We start from the raw sequence: 18914 nt of genomic DNA on the forward strand, positions 1-18914 counted from the left end.
CCTAGTTTCACTGTCTTAATGGATGAATTAATATAAAGGGACCAAGAGATAGCTAAGAAAGAAAGTGCAGACAAGGTCTAAAACATTTCCAGTTCTTTTATAAAGGTGAAAATAGCATATCACTGAATGGTGCAGGGAAGAGTTTCTCATTGTTTGAGACATCTACTCCTCTGTCCATTTCACCTCTGAGTGCAGACAGGTAGCCATGCTCTGGTTTGCAATTATTTGCACTTAAGTAGATGGAGACCATTAATACCCACAGTAGACTGGGAACCAGTATGATGGCAGGATTTCCCTCCTGTTCAAATAGCCCTGCTTTGTACCCTGACAGTATAGGTGCAGGATCCCACCGTTCTGCATAGAAGCTGCCTCTGAAATGTGGTTTCTGGGTGGGTCAAGTGTTAATGTGCTGTGATAACCCCTCGGTGGGGAAATTGGTTCTATCTTAAACATTGTTTTGCCCTTTCTTATAACTTAATTAACAAATGACAAAGGATTATATCTGGTAAAGGACATGCATGAAACAATATTGAAGGAATTCTTAAAAGGAAATGAATCATTTAAAATTTCCAAGTTTAGGAAACTGATCTGTGATAAATCTGAGGGGCTTATCTGAAACCAATTTATTATGAATCATGGCTTTGATGGCAAATATTCATTCATGTTTTGATTGTTCACTTACTATCAACCTGAGTCTAAGGTGAAGCTGCTCACCAATCCTAGACCTCGACACAGGAGACAAACCAGAAGTCATCACCTCCCGTCCTTCCTACTTACGCATCAAACCAAGGGAACTGGCAACTTCACAATGGCAAAGCATCAGCTCAGACAAATGAGATTTTTAAAAAAAGACTCCCAAGTTCAGTATTTTCTCAAGTTGTGAATTCTAGTGTCAACAGTAGCAGCGAAGGCCTATTATTTCTACTGGAAGTCTATGCTTACTTTTATTAGAAGTTCTAGGATGGGAGAATCCATGGGCACTCTGAATTCAAATCTTTAGCCATGCTGTTGTCATGAGTGCATGTGTACTTTTTAGTGCAATTCTATAATTTTTAATAGTTATCAGGAAGACAAAGCCTCTCACAAAATGCTGCTTTATCAGTAAAAATATTCAAAACTATTAATAGTATAAATTTTCAAAATAAAAATATTTCCCTCTTTGGACATTGAAAGAATGAAGATTCTTTTCCACTTTATGCTGAAACTTCATCTGATCAAGCAGTCTATGTCAAAGCACCAAATTCCAAAAGCTGTATTTTTGTTGGACTGCCCCATAAAGAAATCCCAATGGGAATAATTGAGTTATTCTACGGCAAACTGTCCTCAGACTCTTCCCGGTTCTTTGTAGAAATCCCCAAACTCACATCTGTAAGAAGCCACAGAATCCCTGTTGAGGCTCCCAGCTCTTCCCAATTCTTCCTCTCTCTCATGTACTTGACAACAGCCCTCCTCTCATGCTGACCACGAATTCCAACCTAGGCACTGTATTCTACTTTATTCTTCAATATTTCAGTCCAATGAAAGCCACTCTAATCAGACATAAATACTATTCCAATTTCTTCTTCGATTTTTCAAACTGCTAGAAAAGGAAGTAAAATAAACTTTGAGAGCCCAGGGGAGTTAATATTCACAAAATGCTGACATTTTGTGGGCACATCTCCCATTGCTAAGAGGTAACTAATTGGATTTGTTTCCACCTCCTCTTTTTATGTATTGAAACAGTATGCATTGTGGTTCAGGGGAAAGAGTCTTGGGTTGTTTATTTCAGGTTGAACATCCTTTTATTCATAAATTAGAGATTTTTTCCAACTGATTTTTTATTGCCATTTATGTGGCCTACCAGAAATACATCTGACAAAATCGTAGGTAATGAAGGTGCTATTCTCCATTCTGTGGACTGGTGAAGATAGTAAAAACTGTGGTTGTTGTAAACCATTTAAAAATTATTTTTTAAATTTATGAAATAATTATAATGAGAAAAAGTACAGAAAATCATATAGCAGATACCTTTGTATCCAGCGATGAGAATAAACAGATAAACAGATGATGAATTTTGTTATGTTTTCTAAAAATATTCTCTCTCTCTCTACATTTCAGATTTTCTCAAACATTTCAGACAAAGCTAGAACAATAGTCCTTTTTCCGTTTACTCTTTTAAAGATTGTAATCACTCTTGGGAAGATTCCACACATGTCTTTTAGAATTTAACCCTTACAGGCCGGGCGCTGTGGCTCACGCCTGTAATCCCAGCATTTTGGGAGGCCGAGGTGGGCAAATCACGAGGTCAGGAGATCCAGATCATCCTGGCTAACACGGTGAAACCCCATCTCTACTGAAAATACAAAAAATTAAAAAAAAAAAAAAAATTAGCTGGGCGTGGTGGCGGGTGCCTGTAGTCCCAGCTACTCGGAAGGCTGAGACAGGAGAATGGCGTGAATCCGGGAGACTGAGCTTGCAGTGAGCCGAGATCGCGCCACTGCACTCCAGCCTGGGCGACAGAGTGAGACTCCGTCTCAAAAAAAAAAAAAAAAAAAAAAAAAAAGAATTTAACCTTACAGGTATGTATTACAAAACAATATACTGCATTATTTTGTATTTTGAGATTTCTTATTAATGGTGCCATGCAGTATGTATCATTCTGCTTTTACATCCAACATTTTATTGGTAAGATTTATCTAAGAAAATATGTATAGAACCACTTCTTTGCTTGTAATAGCTAATACTTCCATTGTATGACAAAACCACTATTTTTTCATTCCACTATTGATTACACTTATTTTTAAAGAGGGAGCATCCTTGTAAATGCCTCCTAGTTTACATATTGACTACCTTGAATGTAGATATCAGAAATTTGTATTGCTGGATTGTTAGATATATGCCTATTCATAACTAGTTTAGGCAAATTGTTCTAAGTTCTCTGTGTGGTGTTTTTTTTCATCTGGAAAAGTGTAATAGCTTCATCTCCATATATTCCTACCAATATTTAATGTTATCAGACATTTTAGATTTTGTTGATCTAGTAGAAATGAAACAATACTTTATTTTAATTTGATTTCCTTGAGTTCTGTGGAAGTTGATGTTTTACATTTTTAGTGGCCATTCCTATTTCTTCTTTTTGAATTGCCTTTTTATATCCTTGTCTCTTCTTATTTTGGATGTTTTCTTATTTATATGTAAGAGTTCCCCATCTAACCTTAATTTCTAAAATTGTACCGGTTATATTATTTACAGATGCATCCAGCATGTGTCTTGCTTTTAATTTTGTAGTGGGTGCACCTGCAGGTTAAAAATTTCCCTTGTATTACTGAATCTTTAGTGATTTTCATTTCCAATTATCAAATAATTTTAATGATTATAAATCTACTTAGTTTTTCTATTTCTTCTTGAGTTACTTTTGGTAGTATATGTTTTTCATTCAAATTATTTCTACTTTTGAAAGTTTTAAAATTTATTGGCTTAAATTGTACTTAACATTTTCTAATTTTTTTTTTTTTTTTTTTTTTTTAGTTTCTACTTTATCTCCAGACATGTCTCCTTTTTAATCTCTCCTATTATTGTATTTATTAGTCTCCTATTATGGCCATAAGAAATTACCACAAATTCAGTGGCTTAAAACAACACAAATTTATTATTTGGCAATTCTGAAGGTCATAAATCCAAAGTCAGTTTCATTGGGCTAAAATCAAGGTACTAGCAGGTTTGAGTTCCTTCTGGTGGCTATGGGGAATAATCTGTCTTTTTTTTTTTTTTTTTGCCTTTTCCAACTTCGAGGCTGTCCTCATTCTCTCATCACATTGCTTTCTTTCATTCCGACTCTACTGCCTCCCTTTTATAGAGATGCCTGTGGTTACATTGGGTCTGCCTGGATAACCGAAGCTAAATCTTCTCATTTCAACGTTCTTGAATTAATCACATATGTAAAGTTCCTTTTGCTATATGTTATTCGGTTAAATTGTATCCCCAGAAAATTCATATGTTGAAGTACTAATCTCTAGAAGCTTAGAATGTGACCTTTTTGGGAAACAGGGTTATTGCCGATGTCATTAGTTAAGTTGAAATGAGATCCTACTGGAGTAGTGTAGGCCCTTAATCCAATAAGACTGGTGGTGCCCTTATGAAAAGAATGTCATGTGAAGAGACAGAGACACACACAGAGGAAAGACGATGGGAGGAGACACAGGGAGGACATGACCATCTCTAAGCTAAGGGGTGCTTGTTACTATTAGATACTCAGAGCGAGGTCTGAAACAAATCTTCCCTAGCGCCCCAGAGGGAGCATGGCTCTGCAACACCTTGATTCTAGACTTTTGGCCACTAGAACCAGGAGACAGTACATTTCTGTTGTTCTAAGCCATCCAGTCCATGGTACTTTGTTACTGCAGCCCTAGAAAACGAATACACTGTGTAAAGCAGCATATTCATAGACTCTGGGGATTATGACATGGACATCTTTGGGGGCCAGAATTCAGTGTACTGTGTTCTTTAACTATTTTCTATTTTCCTTATTATCAACATTACCAAGTATTTAACTTTTTTATTTCTTCAAATTTATTCAGCATTGGATTTTCCCTTAATTATTTTGTTTTTGTTTCCTATTTGATTAATTTCTGTACTTTATTTTTAATTGAAGTATAATTGATATAGTGAAATAAATGAGTCATAAGCATGGAGTTAGATGAGTTTTGAAAATTGCAAACAGCCTTGTAAACCACAACCCTGTCATGAAATAGAACATTTCGTTTCCTTTATCTTATGAAAATTCGTTGTGCCCCACCCAAATAATTCCCAATCACAGATGTCATCACTGTTTGGCTTTATTTCACCATGGATTAATTTGTTTACTTTAGAAATTCACATAACTTGAGTCAAACAGTATGTCCCCTTTTGTATTTGGCAATTTTGCTGGACATTATATAATTTAGGCTTGTTTGTACTGTTGCGTGTATCAGTGGTTCAGCGCATCTTATTTCTGATGAATATTGAATGTGTGTGACACAATTTATTGATGTAGTCTCTTGTTTAAGGACATTTTCGCAAATTTATGGCTATTACGAATAAAACTGCTGTGAACATTTTTGTACAAGTCTTTGTGTTGACATGACTTTATTTTTCTTGGGTAAATGTCTAGATGTAATGTCACTGGGTAGTGGTAGAAATGCATGTAGTTTTATGAAAATCCACCAAAGTGGTTGCCCAGTTTATGTTCCAACCATGTTTCAAAATTCCACATTCCAAAATTTTATATTCCAAAAATTTATAAATGTTTATTAAAAATCTTTTTTCCACATCCTTACTTTTTATTTCGAAATAATTTTAGACTCACATAGAAGCTACAAAAATAATGCAGAGTTCTCTTGAACATTTCACCCAGCTTTCTCTAATGATAACATTTTACATAATCATAGTTACGTACCATTAACATTATGTACTAGTATCAAAATCAGAAAACTGATATTGATACAATAGTATTTATTAAACTACAGATCTTATTCTGATTCACCCATTTTTATGTGCACTCTTTTTTTGATATATACTTTTACGACATTTTATCATATGTATAGATTTCCCTAACTACAACTACAATCAGGATATAGAACTATTCCATCCATTACCCTAAACAAACTCCCTGTATATTACACACTCCCCACCCATAACTCCTGGCAACCACTGTCCTGTAATTTTTACATATTGATAGTGTTATGTAAGTGAAATCACACGTTATATCACCTTTGAGATTGACTTTTGTTCACTCAACATAACGCCCTTGAGATTCATCGAAGTTGTTGCATGCATCAATAGTTCATGCCTTTTTATTGATGAATCATATTCCATTATGTGGATATGTACCAAGGTATATTTAACCATTCACTCAATGAAGCATAAAGTTTCTGAGATCCATCATGTGTTACCCATGTCACTAGCTTATTGCATTTTATTGCTCTGTAGTATTCCATTATAGGAATATACCACAATTTATTCTTCTATTCCCCAGTTAATGGACATTTGGATTGTTTCCAGCTTGGGGCTATTATGGTTAAAACTGCTGTAAACGAAAGTCCTCATGTGAAGATATATTTTCATTTGTTGTAGATAAATACTTAGGAGTGGGATTTCTGGTGCTATGTTAAGAGCAATTTATAAGAAACTGCCGAATGATTTTCCAACGTCGTAATAGTGATTTGCATCCCATCAGCAAGGCATAAAAGTCCCAGTTGCCCCACAACTGGTTGGATGCTTATAACAATTTCGAATTCTTTAACTGTAATAAAAAGTTTGTTAGAGATGGTCATTTATTAAGCTTAGTTTCTTTTATTTAATCACCATTCTCATACTGCCACACTAGTGTTTATATAGTTATTTATCACTTGCATATGCAGATGAAAACCAGTCTACATCTCTGCCCACGGAAGCTTCCACTGAGGGGTTTGGCTGGAGCCTCAACTGCAGGTTTGGGTACAGACTTCAGGTGCCTGGGGAGGACTGTGTGCTTGCTGCACAGAAGTAGGTGGCTGAGTCTCCAGGCTGGGAATCCATGATATGCAATGAGAAGTTCTTGGCATTTTTATTGAAGAAGATTTTGAATCTTCCTTCTTCTTTTTCGCTCTCAACTGAACGTATGGCTATCAATAAAGCAGGGCCTTTCCCAGGGAATTGTCGGTACCATGGAAAGTAGTCAAATGCACTGTTCTCATAAGCACAGTTTATAATTGAAATCCCTCCTTTCTGGACTATCAAAGATTGAGGACTTTGTTTCACCTGCTGCCGGTCACTTTTCTCCTTCTGTTGGCCACTCACCCCTGCTTAGAGAGATAAAATGTCATTAGGCCCCCCAAATAATATTTCCTTCTTAAAGTGTCTACCTGCCTGAGTTTGTCTGTACCCCAATTTTCTCATCCACCCAAGTTAGTAACATACCCTGGAGTTTCTCTTCCATAACTCACAGCATAGTTGAAGCCACAGAATTAAAAATGATGCTCCTAAGATCTTGTCCATTCCTCCTGGCACCAGAGCTCAGTGACAGCCCAGGTGGTCTTCCAGTCTTCCCAACCAGCTGAAACTCTGTAAATTCACCCTCAACTGAATTCTTTCAACAGGCACCGCCCTTTCACAAGTGCTTTCACTTAAAGCTATCTCTGTGAAAGGAAGCACTTCCCCCACTTTGTCCAAATTTAGAATTGCTGAAGATATATTCTTTGGGAATCAGTAATCCTTTCTTTACACACAGATAAGTATCAGTTTAGAATTTCTGTCTCTCAAGCCCCCTCAACTTTTCCTCAGACCTTTAAGATGGCTGGATATGTCAATAGAAAGGGCCTTACTTTACAATGGTGGAAGAGAGGAACTCCTGTGAAACCACAAGATTAACATGTACAGTGGCACTTCTTTTTTATTGTGAATAATAATAAAGTGTATTGAGGCCACACAATGAACATAATATCCCATTACAAGCTAAGGTCATGAATCAGAACATAGAGAATATATGGTCCTTTTGTCCTCAGAGAACTTAAATTTTATTACAATTTTTCAGATGTATTTATTCCATATTTTAGATGATCCTCAGAAATGATATAACATAAGTAAGTCAATTTTATATTTTCTCCATATTTTTTCTAAATAGATTAAGTAAATTAAATAGTTTTTAATGTAACTAGAAAAAGAAATTAGCAAATACTGAAATAATCTGTTCTGGAGGAGCTGTGATCTTTAAATGGATAAGGGAGGATAGAAATTCTGCAGAATACAGAAGAAATAGAGCTATAACAATCCAGTAATGCAGTCACTTTTGGTGCCTTTTATCCTGAGTTTGAATAAACATTCGATATTTTCTTCACACTTCAAAATGGGTCAACTATGAAAATACAAAGGATAAATTCAACTTTTGATGTTAACACAAGCAGGATACACAGGCAGAAATTGAAGATAAATTCTAAAGCAGCCCTAAAATAGGAATGATCTGTATTATAAATCATATAAGTTAAAATAAGATGAGAAGCACATTTTTTTCAGAAACACAAAAATGATTTTTTTGTATTTGTATTTGGTGTCACCTCAAATCCACTCAAAGAAAACACCATCCCAGTCCAATAGGAGATGATGGTCCACGTTCCTCAATCTAGAATCCAAACGCTTTCCCCTGTAGCAATTCTTAACGCTTTTTAAAAGTTGTTTAAAGTTTTGTTGTGCTTTCTTTTCTTTTAATTTATATATGAATACCTTCAATACATATATACTGTATACTAAGTGCCTACTAAATTAGGCAGTACTTGGGCCTCATTTCATTCACAAAAGAGACATAGTCCAAGTCTTCAGTCAACCTAGTCCCAAGACTCAGGTATCAGCCAATGTAACCTGCCAAAGACACCAGTGTGTTTAGATGATGTGATGAAGGAAAGATTGATGAAATCTGTTTCTGGACCCAGTCAAAGAAGAGTACGGATGGCGAGATGCTTGAACTGGGCCTCAAACCATAGATTTCCCCATAAAAGAATGGATAAGGGAATTTTAGGCACAGATTCGTGTGGCTGGATATTGGACTGTATATGGGTGAAAACATTGTAAAGTTATACTAGAGAAGTTAATGTGGGCTTGAAGGATCACATGTATAATTCAAAAAGTGTTGACTTCCAAAGTAAAGTTTTCCACTCTGTTAGAGTGGAATAAACACAGATACTAGTTAGGTAGATGAATAGGTAAATGCATAGAGGCACTGAATGAAACAGACACGTGAATTGAAACAGACTAGCAGATAATTTACCAGATTTTAAAAGGATAATCTCTGGCTACTTGCTGAATATGTGTATGTGGACAAATGTTAATCTTCTTTGAAGAAGCATTGCCCCCTTGTGGCCTTATAGGGAGTTTCCATCAAACAATTTCCTACAGCTTCTTAAAACTGTTCAGCAACCCCTGCATCTATCAGAACACTGAAATAAGTGGCTGAGTTTTCCTCTTAAGCCAATGGTTTCTTCAGATGAAAGGAGATTTTGTCCTTGCTGAGGTCAGGTATGTCTCAGGCGTATCTGGAGGAACTGATTGGGATGCTGGAGGTACCAGAGAGAACAGGGCTACTGAAACAGTGACACCGCAACTGCTCTGGGGTTCCTTCAGAGGCAGAAATTGGCCGTCAGATGGAGTCACTACATGAGATCTCCTTCCTCGCATAATGGCAACATCATATCGGGCAGAAGTCTTCACACTAAAGAGAATATGTCCTTAAATAGATCTAACTTAGTTAATTATACTTCATCTTTGTCAACACTTGGTATAGTAGTCATCTTTTCATTTGTAGCCAACATAGTGGCTATATAGGAGCATATATATATATACTATATATAGTGGCTATATATCTTATTACTGTATTAACTTTCACTTCCCTGATTATTAATGACATAAGAGTCAGTAAACTTTTTCTATAAAGGGTTGATTAGAAAATATTTTAAACCTTGCAGGTGATTCAGTCTCAACGGCAACTACTCAGTTCTGCCATTGCAGCATGAAAGAAGCCATTGGTAACACTGGTAACACATTAAAAAAAAACAACTCAAGCATCGCTGTGTTTAAATAAAGCTTTATGAAAGTAGGTGGATGGCTGAATTTGGCTCATGGGCCATATTTTGTTGACTCCTGATATACAGCATCTTTTCATGTGCTTATTGGTCATTTTTATCTTTTTGTTGTGAAGATTCTGGGAAAATATTTTGCTAATTCTTAACTTGGGTCCTTTCTTCTCTTTTATTGAGTTGTAAGAGCTTTTTGCATATGCTGTACACAAGACTTTGGAATAATTTACATGTTTCAAATAGTTTCTTCAAGTCGATGGCCTGTCTTTTTGTTTTCTTAAAGATGTCCATGACCTCTGCACTGAAAAGTCCGAAAACAGTGCTGACAAAAATTAAAGAACCTTAATAAATGAATAGATATGTCATGTTCATGAATTAGAGGATTCAATAGCTTTAAGATGGCAGTTCTACCCCCAATTTTCTATAAGTGCAATGCAATATCACCAAAAATTTTAGCAGACCTTTTTATAGAAATTGACCAACTAATTCTAAAATTTATATGAAAATGCAAAAATAAACCTTAATGAATAACTAAAACTATTTTTAAAGGGAACACAATTGAAGGACTCGCCCTACCTGATTTCAAGACACTATAAACAACAGTAATCAAAACAGTTTGGTATTTGTGAAAATAAAACTTGTAGATCAATGAACCAAAATAGAAATACATTCACGAATTCATATTCAATTAAGTTTCAAACAAGATACCAAGACAATTCAATGGGTTAAAAAAGTGTTTTCAAGAAATAGTTGCAATAAAATAAAATGTGCTTGTATTTTAATGGATTTGGGCAAAGTAAATTGAAGAAATTCTGGAAAGGATTCATACTCTAGATGCCATTTAGAATATTCATGATGCGCAAGAGGAGATCAAAATATCAATGTTGTCAGAATTTGGAAGAAGATGATTCCAACCCAAATGGATGACTTCAAGAAGTTCAAGACTTTAGTGGAGAAAGTAACTGCAGATGTGTTAAAAATAGCAAGATAAATAGAAGTAGAGTCTGAAGATGTAACTGAATTGCTACAATCTCATGATAAAACTTTAACAAACGATAAATTGTTTTTTATGGATAAGCACAGAAATTGCTTTCTTGAGATGGAATCTACTTCTGATGAATATGCTGTAAACATTATTGAAATGACAACAAAGGATTTAGATTATTACATAAACTTAGTTGATAAAGCAGCGTCAGGTTTTGAGATGATTAACTTTAATTTTGTTTTTAAAAAAATTTTTCTTAGTAATTTAAAAAAGATTTTGAAATTAGACTGGGCGCAGTGGCTTACACCTGTAATCCCAGCAGTTTGGGAGGCTGAGGTGGGCGGGTCACCTGAGGTCTGGAGTTTGAGACCAGCCTGACCAACATGGAGAAACCCCGTCTCTATTAAAAATACAAAATTAACTGGGTGTGGTGGCGCATGCCTGTAAACTCAGCTACTCGGGAGCTTGAGGCAGGAGAATCGCTTGAACCCGGGAGGCGGAGGCTGCACTTGAACCCAGGAGGCAGAGGCTGTGGTGAGCTGAGATTGTGCCATTGTACTCCAGCCTGGGCAACAAGAACGAAACTCCATCTCAAAAAGAAAAAAAAAAAAGATTGTGAAATTAATTCATTATAGTTGTATGTATTTGGGGGCATTTGTGATATTTGATACATGTATACAATGTGTAATGATCAAATCAGGGTTATTGGGATATCCAGTATTTGAAATATTTTTCTTTTCTTTGTTTTGGGGAACATTGCAATTCTCTTCTTCTAGTTATTTTGAAATACAGTAAATTATTGTTAACCATAATTTCCCTACTGTACTATCAAATAGTGGAATTTGTTTCTTCTAACTGTATTTTTATAACCATTAACCTCCTTCTTTTAATCCTGACTCCAATTTTGAAAAAAGTTCTACTTTGAGTAAAATGCTATCAAACAGTGTTGCATGCTACAGGGAAATCTTTCGTGAGAGTAAGAGTCAATTGATGTGGCAAACTTCATTTTTGTCTTATTGTAAGAAATTGCCATAACCATTTCAACTTCTAGTAACCACCACCCTGATCAGCCACCAATATTGAGGCAAGACCCTACATTTGCAAAACAAGTAACAACTTTCTGAAGCCTCAGATGATAATTAGCATTTGTTAGCAATAAAATATTTTTAAGTCGAGGTATGTACATTTTTATACATAATGCTATTGCATATTTAACAGACTGCAGTATACTTTAAACCTTTATGTGTGCAAGGAAACTTTTAAAAATGTATGCCTTTACTTTTATTGTGATATTCACTTTATTATGGTGATCTGGAATCCTACCCACGTTATCTCCAAGGTATATATCTGTGTGTGTGTGTGTATGTGTGTGTGTGTATCTTAAAAACCAGAACAGAATAGAAAACTAGTCTGAAAAGGAAGGTAAAAAGAATGAGAGGGGAAACAAAAGGTACATTTATAAAATGAAATTATTGGATTGCTTTACTAATCTAGGGTGAAAAAACTAGATCTGAATTATTTTTCTAAATAAAAGAGTAATACAATTACATTGTGAATGGAGATATAGGTCAATTGTTGGCAGTGTCAGAACATTATGCCATTACTCTAAAATATACAGCATCTGCAGACACTCTTTATTACAAATTTATGAAATCAGCAGGATCTGGTCCAGGCATGTAAGCATGCATAGGCATGCACTAATAATTATACATGGGGCTTCTATAATCTTCAGCCAAGCCAGATGTTAGTTCTTAGTGAAAAGCATTTTTCTCAGGGAAAAATATATACACAGACATATATTATGCATACATATGTACTTATATACATTCATTGAGAGGAAGTCTGACTGTGCTATAATGCTAAGAATAATAAGAAAGTAAAATCATGTGTAGAAAAATTTGAAAATCCTCTATAAATACACATATCTCCTATATGTATACTTAAAGTTAAATCCACTGATGTTGGAAGATTGTTTGGGAGATGGTTCCTACAATTAGAGAGGAGAATAACTTGCCAAAATAGATAAAATCTGTTTTGATAAATGTGCTGCCCAAAGTAACTGGAGAGTTATTTCAGTATTTGCAATATCTTTTTTTTGTCCTCTAGTACCATAATATATATGCAATTTTTAGATGAAGGCATAATTAATTACCTAAAAGTTTTATGCTGGAAGCACTTAGTATATTATGTAAAATAAGAAGAAATATTTCTAGTATAGATTTTTCTTAATGGCATAGTTTTGATAGCAGTAAAGAATCTTGTTGCTATGCTTTGTGGACACAGTCACCCTAAATGTAATCCACAACTGCTTTGAAATAGCTGATTTTTGAATCAGTGACTTCAATGATGTACAAAGCAATAAACATCACTATTCTGGCTGGAATGATCTGCAGAGAGATTCATCTTCCTATAATACTAAATGTTGATTTTATAAGTTCTGATAGCATGTCAACTACCTCTGCTGATGCAGAATTTCATTTCAAACAAGAATAGATATCCTTTATGTTAGGTTTGTTTTGAGCATTGGACAGCGGAAAAGGTGCCGTCAAATCCAACGTCCCACCGGTAGCCGCCCGCTTGAATCACCAATGAAATGTTATCCACCACCGTCAGGGCAAAGCGTTCGGCTGGAAGCAAAGAGACCCACAATCAGACACAATCTTACTGAGCACAGCAGATAGCTGATTCATATTGGGTTTGGGGGAAGCATGGAATTCAGGGATTGGCAAACTTCAGAGGTGTAAATGAGTTAACATTAACTGCAGAAACAGAGTCACTAGGGTGAGGCTGTTGCTGATTGCTTGGCACTCAGGGGCACTGAATGGCCGACTTTCAGAAGCCAGGAGCTGACATTGATTATCTGGCTTGCAAAAGCATGTTCATTGAGATGAGGTGTTAATCAGTTGAACAGGTATAAAACCGGTTCTGGTGGCTACATATCATGGCTGTGTAACAATCGATCTTTTCCTAAATCTATGGGAATAATTTTATTTTCCTCCCCTTTCCCTACCTCCCATCCCCTTTTGGTCTTTATTCAGCCAAAGCTGCAGAAAAGATGTTCGAGAACTATCCAGATCTTCCCCACTACGGTCGATTTTCTTGACAAAGAGTTTTGACCTGTAGAGATTTGATTTTTAGTTTGTATATTGATAAGCATGAGTTTTATTGAATTCTTGTCTTTGGATTACTTGTTCAACCATTTGTGGGGACAGTGATATTTAGAACCCAGACAGAGCCATGCAACAAATAAACAAATCTGAAGTATTAAATATTATAGAAAGGGTAAGATACTTTGCAACCATGATCCAAGACTTCCCAGACTTGATTATAAAAAACAAGGCCAAATGATTTTCTGAGTCTATCTGACACAACTAAGTTGCTTTTTAATCTATGTCTCTGCCTATGTATGTATGTATGTATCTATCTATCTATGCTAAAATTGTTTTTACTCATCTTCAGTATTAATGTAGAGTCAACATGAAGTGTTAGCAGTGACGGAGATGGCTCCCTGATTGGCCCACAAAAATATGACTATTCTACTACACATGAGCCTTTGGATTAAGAAATTTTAACTGGCTTACTGTGATTCCAAGATTTTGGATATATTACTATATTTATTATGTTAACTAATGTGAGAAAATACTTTTAGAGAACCACTGAAAATTGTTTAATGCTGTGGATGGCGTCACTACCCTCAGGAGTTTTCTTCAGAAAAAGTTTCATTGCTTTATGACTTTTGTAAAATAGTATGGTCCACTGAGGATTGTTGGGGGTCATGCCCTTAAAATAGCCGAACAAATAAAATAGAAGGATTGATCTTGGCTCTGTTTTGGCAATGAAGAGACAGATTCCCAAACAGAAACAGATCCCAGGAGCTGTAGGTATGAAATGAAATTTCCATTTTGAATGGAATTCAAATGGGATTCATTCCTGACAAATAATCACCATCATATGTTATACTTTTTGTATAGGACTTTTTTCACCTATGGATTGCCTACAAACAGTATCACTGTTGGTAGTGTTAGTGTACCATACCCTTTGATCACTTTTCAAATTGGCTGTAATAACGTCAGCTTTGGAGAATTGAGTGAATTGAGTTGATGATTGTTGTCTCTAGTAAAGCCTAGATTTAGGTAAGTCATTATGAATCATAAAAGGAATATAACAGGCAAAGTCAGAGTACCTAACCTTAAATAAGTAAAGAAAAAATATTAATGAACAAAAGTATGCAAAGTAAAGTGAGGCATAGAGAAGTCTCATATTCCAACAGTGTTGGATATACTAACCACATCTTTTTACTCAAATGTTTTGACATCTCAGGGTCTTTACCATCTCTGGCTAACTCCCAGAGATAGTAAAGACTCACTTGGGAGCATGTCTTTCAAATGCAAACCAACTAATATAGAGCCCATACTCCAAGAACCTGCTTTATCAGGCTGTCACTAGGCTCCTATATTGCAGCCACTATTCCTCTGCCCTAAGCATCCCATGGTCAGGTACCAGGCAACTAGGGATAGTCCTGGCCTCAGAGCCCACTGAAATGATTCAATCTAGGCAATCCTAGTTTGGGAGAGAAGAAGTTATAAGAACAGAGAGCTCTCCCCTAGGAAGACTCTGTTTGGAACAGAACATCAGGAAGTCCAAGCCCTGAGGGTACTGTTGAAATGAATGAAGATTTTTGTGGTAAGCAATTAAGAGGAGGCTGGTAGCTCCACAAGAGCAGCAAGCTAAACCACAGATGACTAGCTAAAAATCTAATAGAGAGAACCAGGAATAAAGAGAGCTGGGAAGAGTCCTCCTGAGGTTATAAGAAGCTTCAAAGATTGGCCTCAAAGATTACTTTTGCAAAGGGGCCTGAATTTAATTGAACCAGACTATGGAGAAATGTATGCCCCAGGGTGCCACTGAAAATCATAGAACAATCAGTCAGCATCTCCTTAGTGGAGGCTCATGGCTAAGTGTGATACAAACAGAGGCAGGTAGCTTAACAGAAAAATCAGGGAGAAAGACAGTTAAAGAAAATATTGCTGAAATCGCTGTCATATCAAGATGTCTGTGCACATCTTGATTGTCCTCTGAGGAATAACATCGTAGGCTGTTATTCCTACAGCCTACATAGGCTGCACCCTGCAGGAAAATGGACTTAACTGAAATAGTCAAGTAAAGTTGTTTAAATAAACAAGCAAGCAAGAACAAGCCCTGGACGGAGTAGAGACTCTATACTCATTATAGTGACTCTGAGTATAGATATATATACACACTCTATACTCAGAGTCACTATAATGTATGTGATAGCCTGAATAATCGTCCCCAAAGACAACCAGGCCCTAATGCCTGGTACCTGAAAATGGTACCTTATATGGCAAAAATGTCTTTGAATACGTTATCAAGGATCTTGAGATGGGAAAATTATTTTGGATTATTTGAGTGGGCTCTAAATATAATCACAAGTGTTCTGATAAGAGGGAAACAGGGGAAGATGTGGCTCCAGAAAGAGAATGGAGACATGATGATGGAAGCAAAAGTTTGGAGTGATTCGAGAAAGAGCATGAGCCATGAATTCGGGTGGATGGCAGAAGCTGAAAAAGGCAAGGGAAGCAGATTCCTCCCTGAGAGCCTCCAGAAGAACCAGCCCCAAGCCAACACTTGACTGTAGCCCTGTGAAACTGGTTTCAGATTTCTGCTTCCAGAAACTGTAAGAGAATAATTTGTTTGCTTTTAGTTACGAAATTTGCAGTAATTTGTTACAGCAGCCTTATTAGTTTGCTGGAGCTATAACAAAGTACCACAAGTTAGGTGGCTTAAACAATAGGAACTTATCGTTTCGCATTTCTGCAGAGTGGAAGTCTGAGAGACTGTCTGTGAGGGCTATGAGAATCTACTCCATTCCTCTTGCCCAGCTTCTCATGCTTTTCTGGCAATCTTTAGCATTCTTTGGCTTGTTGAAGTACCACCCTGATCTCTGCCTTCATCTTTAGATGGTGTTCTCCCTCTGTGTGTGTGTGGTTCCAAATTTTCCCTTTTTATGAGGACACCAGTCATATTAGATTAGTGGATTGATCAGTTATCCAGAACTAGTAGGATATATGTGTGTGTGTGTGTGTGTGTGTGTCTGTGTATATGTGTGTGTGTATATCTGTGTGTATACATACATATATGTACATATATACACACACACACACACATATAAAAAACTTAGCCTTGTAATTGTGTGTGCCAATTCTCCCTAATAAACTTTATTTATTTATTTATTTATTATGGAGAATTGGCTCACACAGTTACAAGGCCAAATTCCATGACAGGCCATCTGCAAGTTGGGGAAAAGAGAAGCTGATAGTGGCTCAGTCCAAGCTCGAAAGCCTCAAACCAAAGAAGCCAGCAGTGTAGCATTCCGTCTGCGGCCAAAGGCCCGAGAACCACCTGCAAGCCACTGGTGCAAGCCCCAGAGTCCACAGGCCAAAGAACCTGGAGTCTGATGTCCAAGTGTGGCAGGTCTCCGTAACAACTGTTTCAGCACTCACTGAGTGGTTAAGATAAATATTAAAAGCCAGTGCCCTTATACAAAGGCTGGAATGTAGCAAAAGCCCACCAAGAGTTTTGCCTAGGCCTTTCCTGGGCCTTAAAGCATGACAAAATAATGGAGTAATTCTTAACAGGACCACTTTAGGATTAAACAAGTTTTATTGGGAGTCTGAAGAAACTCCCCAGGCCTCCACAAACAAGTTTATTGGAGGTCTGAAGGAACTCCCCAAACCTCTGTGATTTAGCAGAAGACCAGATAAGGGTAATCACCCCAGCACCTAAACCCATTTAGATTAAGTAAACTTACTGAGGCTCTAAAAGAAGGTCTTCAAGACTCAGACCTTTGTTAGAGATTAAAAGAAGTTAATCACTTATAATGTCTTTAAATGAAGGCACACTTACACATAGACTTAGAAGAGATATAAAACTCTGAAAAAACTTTGTAATTTTGAGTTGATCTGGCAATAATTTCCAGGCCATGTCCCTGTAACTGACTACAGAAATAAAAACTCGATTTCTCCCCAGTTCATCTGCATCTCGTTATACGGCCGTAAAAAATAGCAGCCCAAACCTCAGTTTGGTCCAGGATCACACGGACAGGAGAAGCAGAAGGCAGCCTCCAGTATGGAAGAAAGTAGGCAGCCAGAAGCCTCAGCAAGCAAGGTTATCCCACCTTCTTTCGCCTGCTTTGTTCTAGCTGCGCAGCCTATTGGATGGTGCCCACCCACAAAGAGTGTGGGTCTTCCTCTCCCAGTTCACTGACTCAAATGTCAATCTCCTCTGGCAACACCCTCACAGACGCACCCAGAAACAATGCTTTACCAGTTATCTAGGCATCCTTCAGTTCAATCAAGATAACACCTAACATTAACCATCACAGTTAGGGTCCATTCTAATGACTTTATCTTAACTAATTGCATCTGCAATGGCCCTATTTTCAAATAAGGTCACATTCTGAGGTACTGGGAGTTAGGATTTCATCTTGAATTTTGAGAAACACAATTCAACCCATAAGAGCAGTCATAGAAAGCTAATACAATATGTTATCTAAAATGTCTAGTTTAAAACAAAAAAATTATAAGATATGCCCCAAACAGGAAAGTGTGATTCTTACAAAAGAGAAATAAATTGGGTAATGGCAACTGCCTTTTCTATGACTTAGATGTTGGATTTCACAGACAAAAATTTCAAAATAGCTGTTTTAAGTATGCTCAAAGAAATAAAGCCATGCTTAGGGAAGTAAAAAAGATATGATGATGACTTCTTATGAGCCAGAGAATACTTATAAAGTGGTAAAAAGTATTTTTTATGAAAGGAACAAAATAGAAATTCTAGAGTTGGGAAAGTGCAATAACCAAATAAAAAATTCACTGGAAGTTCAAACAGTAAGTTTGTGCATCCTGAACAGGGAGTCAGTGAACTTAAAGATACATCTATAGAGATTATGCCATCTGAAAAACAGACAGAAAAAAGAATAAAGAAAAATAAACAGGGACTCAGAGAAATGTGATACATCATTAAGCACACCAATATATGCATAGTGAGAGTACCAGAAAAAAAAAAGAAAAGAAAAAGGAACAAACAAATTTGAAGAAACAATGGCTGAGAATTCCCAGTTTCAAAAAAACATTAATCTACTCATCTAAGAAGCTCAGTGAACTCCAAGTAAAATGAATGCGAAAGATCCACACTCAGACACATCATAGCAAAAATGTTGAAAGACAAATAGAATCTTCCAAGTAGAACGAGAAAAACAAACATTTATGAGAGAAACTCAATAACTAACAGCTGATTTCTCAACAAAAACAGCAGAATTAGAAGGCAGTAAGAAGATATATTCAAAGCGC

Source organism: Papio anubis, chromosome 7 (assembly GCF_008728515.1).
Source record: "Papio anubis isolate 15944 chromosome 7, Panubis1.0, whole genome shotgun sequence".
Taxonomy (NCBI): domain Eukaryota; kingdom Metazoa; phylum Chordata; class Mammalia; order Primates; family Cercopithecidae; genus Papio; species Papio anubis.